Source organism: Lepidochelys kempii, chromosome 2 (assembly GCF_965140285.1).
Source record: "Lepidochelys kempii isolate rLepKem1 chromosome 2, rLepKem1.hap1, whole genome shotgun sequence".
Taxonomy (NCBI): domain Eukaryota; kingdom Metazoa; phylum Chordata; order Testudines; family Cheloniidae; genus Lepidochelys; species Lepidochelys kempii.
This window is the reverse complement of record NC_136381.1, coordinates 38,373,714-38,380,346: the sequence shown is the minus strand read 5'-3', so window position 1 is coordinate 38,380,346 and position 6,633 is coordinate 38,373,714.

Genomic DNA, 6,633 nt, shown 5'->3' with positions numbered 1-6,633 from the left:
TATGACACTCCACATTTTGGGAGGCTGAAACTTGCCATACATGTTTACAGTCCCAAAGCAGTATTTTTCTTGCTGTTTAGAAAGAAAACATGGATATATGAGGAAACTAATCAAAGTACAAGCATGCCCAGTGTGAGCTAGATGTTTTGAGAACCCTGAGTGGACTTACTCTTAACTGATTGCTCATTCAGTTAATAAATCTGCTGCACATTCCCTCCAACCAACTTGTCTCCTGCCTGCTAACCAAACATTATATGTTTGGTTAAATCTGATCCTCCATCCAAATATTGTAGTACCTGTTACATAGCATGCCTTTGACCTGCCAGTTCCAGCTGGAATTTCAAGTGCAAAAATACCAGGAGAAAGGCTGCAATGGCTTGTATTTATGGCCCAACCAGAACCGGACAGGACAGGAAAACCCACTAGAAAGTCTATTCTCACAAAGACTGTCAGCTATCGGACAGTGTCCTTTCAATATACTAGCATTTTATATCAAAATTTTTGAATGCAAAGGCTGCCGCAGGCCACTTCCTAGAGGGCATGTGTTCACAATACAAAACTGCCATCAAACTGCAGGTGGCAGAGGGTAGGAGTTTATACTGCATAGACAGTGAAATTCACTCCTTGCTGTGTCCATCTGCAACAGGGGTGAATTTCACCCTATCTGCAGTAATATAAGTGGTGCAAAGACCAGCTATTAGCCCTTTGCAAAGAAGTAAATCTAATCCAGAGGACAGGTACAGAGCACAACTTTGCACATAAGCCTGAAGCACTGTTGGGACCATGTGAGGACCAATTAATTACTATATAAACTACATACCCACAGAAATTACATTGAAACAACATTATTAGGGCTGCAAAGTTAAGCCTTCAAAATGGGAAATGCCATAATTAAGGCTACTTTGTAACCTTAATTCAGCCTCCTTGTTTGTATGAATTATGATACAGTCCAGCTACATGATCACATACTATCTTTTCCATAGGACCCCTGCCTCAATCAGTGCACAGAATGAAAGGTGCCCACTTAATGTGCAGCTGTTCAATATTGTTTTCTCTTCATTGTTCAATGTGTGGCTCTAGGCAGTGCAAGTAGAATTCATTTCTTACCGGTATGCTGCACCAGCTAAAGGAGGGGACCCCTCCGCCACGTGACTCCTCACGTGACCCTGCCCCGCCCCCAGCCTGGGACCCCACACTCCCCCCCATGTTTCATCCCATGTTACCTGGTGGGGGTGGACTCTGTCCTCCTGCTGCTGCACCAGAGACTTCTGAACTGCAGGGCTCTCCGGAACTGCAGCGGTGAAAGGAGCAGAACGTTGGACGGCCCCACACCGGCAGCTCCTCCAGCACAGCTGTACCACCCTAGTGAAGCAAGACTCACCGCCATGGCACCTCCTGTCGTCCAGGGAATTAGCTCAACTCCAGCTTCGGAATGCCCTCTGCAGGCCGCTGTCTCGCCTGCCGCTGGCCCTGTGTCCCTCCCAGACTCTGGTGCTCTGTACCTCGGGGTTCTGCCCCAGCAGTATCCATGGTCTGGGTCTCCCGTCCCAGGGGAACCCCCAACCCTCTATCCCCACCTTGCCTCAGTGGCTACTGCCAGTCATCATCTAGCCCCCATTCGCTGGGGCAGACTGCAGTGTAATGGCCACTTATCACTGGCAAGGGGTTAGGACCTGCTGCCTCTGCCTATTCCCAGGCTGCACCTCTGTAGCCCCAGTATCCTTTTTTAGGCCTTGCACAAGGCCTACAGCCTGGGGAGTTCCCAGGCTGAAGCCCCCCAGCTCCTCTTGCCTTTCCCCAGCACTACTCTATCTCAGGTACCTTCTCTCCCATGCAGCCAGGTCCTTCTCTCTCCAGAGCTAGAGAGAGACTTCTCTAGCTTCCGGCCCCCAGCCCTCTTATCAGGGCAGGGATAGAATCCTGGTCTCCTGGGCCACATTCAAGACCCCTTAACCAAGACACAATCCTTTCTCCTTCTGCAACCCCCTCCCTCCCTGTCTACCTGTGGCTCTGTGGATAGGTCTTCCAGTTGCTGCTGTGGCTGCTGCTGGAGAAGGATGGTGCTGGAGAGCATGGGGGGAGCCAGTGGCAACAGAGTCTTCCTAAAAGGGGGAGGGTGCACAAGGCCACACCCCCTCTCTGGCTCCACCCCTGCTCCTCCTCTTCCTCCAAGGGTCTGCTCCCCGGCCAAGCCAGAAGCTGGAGCCTGGCCCAGGTAAAAGTGGCCCAGGGAGCCCGGGCACTCTGCCCAGGGCACATGGAGAGTCTGTGGCTCCCCACAGCTGCCCAGGCTCCCGGGGCTGGGCTTAATGTTACCAGGTGTCCAGTTTTCGACCAGAACACCCACTGACCAGGCCGTTAAAAGTCCGGTCGGCGATGCAGCAGGGCGAAGGCAGGCTCCCTGCCTGCTGTGGCTCTGTGCAGCTCTGGAAGCAGCGGCATGTTCCCTTTCCAGCTCCCAGGCATAGGGGCAGCCAAGGGGCTCCACACACTGTCCCTGCCTCAAGTGCCAGCTCCAAAGCTCCCATTGGCTGGGAACCATAGCCAATGAGAGTTGTGGAGGCAGCACCTGTGGATGGGGCAGGGTGTAGAGCCACCCGGCTGCGACTCCGCGGAGGAGCCAGAGGGGGGACATGCCGCTGCTTCCGGAAGGCGCCTGAGGTAAGTGCCCCCCAGAGCCTGCACCCCTTCCGTGCTCCAAGTCCCTGCCCCAGCCCTGATCCCATCTGAACCCCTCAGTCCCAGCCTGGAGCACCTTCCTACACACCAAACCCCTAATCTCCAGCCCCACCCCAGAACCTGCACCCCCAGCCGGAGCCCTTGCACCCCCCACACCTGACCCCCTGCCCCAGCCCGGAGCTCCCTCCCTCACTCTGAACCTCTCAGCCCCAGCCCAGAGCCCCCTCCTGCACTCCAAATCTCTCATCCCTGGACCCACTCCGGAGCCTGCACCCCCAGATGGAGCCCTCACACACACACACCCCAGCATCCCAACCCCCTGCCCCAACCCAGAGCCCCCTCCTGCATCCTGAACCCCTCATTTCTGGCCCCACCCTATAACCCTCACCCCCAGCTCAGAGCCAGTGCCCCATCCCACACCCCAACCCACTCCCTCAGCCTAGAGCCCCTTGCACCCTGAACTATTCATTTCTGGTCCCACCCTGGAGCCCACACCCCCAGCCGGAGCCCTCACCCCCTCCCACATGCCAACCCCCTGAGTCAGCTCCATGAAAGTGAGTGAGAGTGGGGAGAGCAAGCGACAGAGGGAGGGGGGATGGAGTGAGTGGGGGTGGGGCCTTGGAGGAGGGGCTGGGCAAGGGTGTTCGGTTTTGTGTGAGTAGATAGTTGGCAATCCTAGCTGGGATCCAGCTTCCATTCTGGCTAGGGGGTGGGGCCTCAGGGGAACAGAATGGGCAGGAGACTAGGCCCATGGTGAAAAGTGGCCGCTGGGCTTCCGCTTCAGCCCCTGGTGGCAGGAGGCAGAGTTGGTCCCACACCTTAGTTTCTGCCCTGAGCCCAGGCCAGTCTAGGTACTGGTTGTGGCTTAGCCGCTGTTTAATTACAAAAAAACTTATTGAAGCACGAGGAGCATGTGCATAAGGTTTAGCAGGCTGAGAGAAAAAAAATGGCGACGCCAAGTACACTGAAGAGCAAAGTGGCAAAAACCACTGATAAGTGGAGAAGCAGTCAATACTCAAAGAGAACATTTCATGAAATTGGCAGGTTGATGTTTTTTTCAGTATGTAATGTTTCTGCAGATTACACACAAAAAGGAAGCTGTGAGAAACATACAGAAAGTGCTTTGCATAAACGTGAGGCACAAGAGCTTGAAGCAGGCACAAGCAAGAAAGCTGAACTACAAAGAACAGTGAGTGAGCTATTTCCTGTAAAGACCGAAGAACAGCAGCATCATAGGACAGAAGTTTACTGACTTACAGAGGTTTTCTATACCGCTAACATTCCACTACATGTCCTAGACAACACTGCTATGAAAAGCTATCTGGAAAGATCCCTGAAAAACATTGGTGTTATACCTACTTTGGATCATCTTCGAAGAGCATACTTGCCAAAAAATTTGAAAGACATGTCAGTGACCTGAACGAACTGCTGAATCAATGTTTTGGAATTAGTCCTGTAGCAGATGAAACAACTGATGCTGAAGGGCGCTACATATTGAATATCCTGGCAGTGCCCTGTTTGTCTTTTACAGACATTTCAAGCCGACAAGGGGAAGGTAGTTTGGAATTTAAGTCTTTGCTAATAGAGTGTATATGTTTAGAGGCTGTTCACTATAAATTGTGAGTCATGAAGTGGTGGAAACAATTCAGAAATATGGAATTCCTTTTGATAAAATAATTGTCTTTGTCACTGACAATGCTGCATATATGAACAAAAGCTGGGAACGAAGCCTCAAAGCGCTTTTTCTGACTGCAGTGCATGCACCATGCACCATCCAGTGGGCGATACCTGGAGAAAAACATTTGGAAAAGTAAATGAACTTTTCATTGATGTAAAATGTGCATTCGCTGCCTGCCCTGCCGCAAAGCACGGTTCCATCAATTGTTGCGGGGGGAAAGGAGAAGTGCCTGCAATTCCAGCTATCCCAGTAATCACATGGTGGAACTGGTTTGAAGCTGTACATTTTCAAACCAGCCACCTGCAGGATTATCGGGCCAGTTTTGTTCAATATCTTCATAAATGATCTGGAGGACAGTGTTGATTGCACCCTCAGCAAGTTTGCAGATGACACTAAACTGGGAGGAGAGGTAGATACGCTGGAGGGTAGGGATAGGATACAGAGGGCCCTAGACAAATTGGAGGATTGGGCCAAAAGAAATCTGATGAGGTTCAACAAGGACAAGTGCAGAGTCCTGCACTTAGGACGGAAGAATCCCATGCACTGCTACAGACTAGGGACCAAATGGCTCGGCAGCAGTTCTGCAGAAAAGGAGCTAGGGGTGACAGTGGATGAGAAGCTGGATATGAGTCAACAGTGTGCCCTTGTTGCCAAGAAGGCCAGTGGCATTTTGGGATGTATATGTAGGGGCATTGCCAGCAGATCAAGGGACGTGATCGTTCCCCTCTATTCGACATTGGTGAGGCCTCATCTGGAGTACTGTGTCCAGTTTTGGGCCCCACACTACAAGAAGGATGTGGAAAAATTGGAAAGAGTCCAGTGGAGGGCAACAAAAATGATTAGGGGACTGGAACACATGACTTATGAGGAGAGGCTGAGGGAACTGGGATTGTTTAGTCTGCAGAAGAGAAGAATGAGGGGGGAATTTGATAGCTGCTTTCAACTACCTGAAAGGGGGTTCCAAAGAGGATGGATCTAGACTGTTCTCAGTGGTAGCTGATGACAGAACAAGGAGTAATGGTCTCAAGTTGCAGTGGGGGAGGTTTAGGTTGGATATTAGGAAAAACTTTTTCATTAGGAGGGTGGTGAAGCACTGGAATGTGTTACCTAGGGAGGTGGTGGAATCTCCTTCCTTAGATATTTTTAAGGTCAGGCTTGACAAAGCCCTGGCTGGGATGATTTAGTTGGGGATTGGTCCTGCTTTGAGCAGGTGGTTGGAATAGATGACCTCCTCAGGTCCCTTCCAACCCTGATATTCTATGATATGTGGATTTTTTCTGAGGCGTGTGAGCGAAGCTGTAGGTCATCTGTTGCAGATGTGGTCACTTTAAGTAAATCATCGGAAATATTGCACCAATTGAAGCATTTGCACCGAGAATAATGGCAACTCTCATAGCTTATGAAAAAACAAAAATCAGATCACATAAGGTGGCCAATGATTTGGCCGATCTTGCCAGTTGGGTAAAGTCCATTCTGGAATTTTGGTGCAACTTAAAAGATCGCTTTCCAAGTCTGGCCGTAATAGCTCTGAGGTGTTTATCGGTGCCCAATAACAGTGTGGACTGCGAGAGATCATTGGGAATGCAGGAGGGTGCTCCGGGCTGGGACTGAGGAGTTCAGAGGGCAGGAAGAGGATCAAGGCTGGCAGGGACGGGAGAGAGTTAGGGGGGCAGGCTCTGGGCAGCGCTTACCTCAAGCAGCTCCCAGAAACAGCAGCATGTCCTCCTGCGGCTCCTACATGGAAGTGAGGCCAGACAGCTCTGCGTGCTGCCTTGTCCGCAGGTGCCACCCCTGAAGCTTTCATTGGCTGCAGTTCCCAGCCAATGGGAGCTGCGGGCAGGAGCAGCGTACAGAGCCCCCTGGCTGTCCCTATGTGAGGAGCCGGAGGGGGACATTCCACTGCTTCTGGGAGCCATGCGGAGTGGGGCAAGACCCCGACCCTACTCCCCAGCTGAAGCGGGACAAGCCCTGGACCCCACTGCCTGGCGGGAGCTTGAGGGCCGGATTAAAATGTCTGGAGGGCTGGATGTGGCCCCTGGGCTGTAGTTTGCCCACCCCTGCCTTAGAATCATGAACTCTATCATTTCATGATCACTTTCATCCAAGCTGCCTTTCACTTTCAAATTCTCAACCAGTTCCTCCCTATCTGTCAAAATAAAATCTAGAACAGCCTCTCCTCTAGTAGCTTTCTCCACCTTCCGAAATAAAAAAATTGTCTCCAATACATTCCAAGAATTTATTGGATAATCTGTGCCCTGCTGTGTTATTTTACCAAC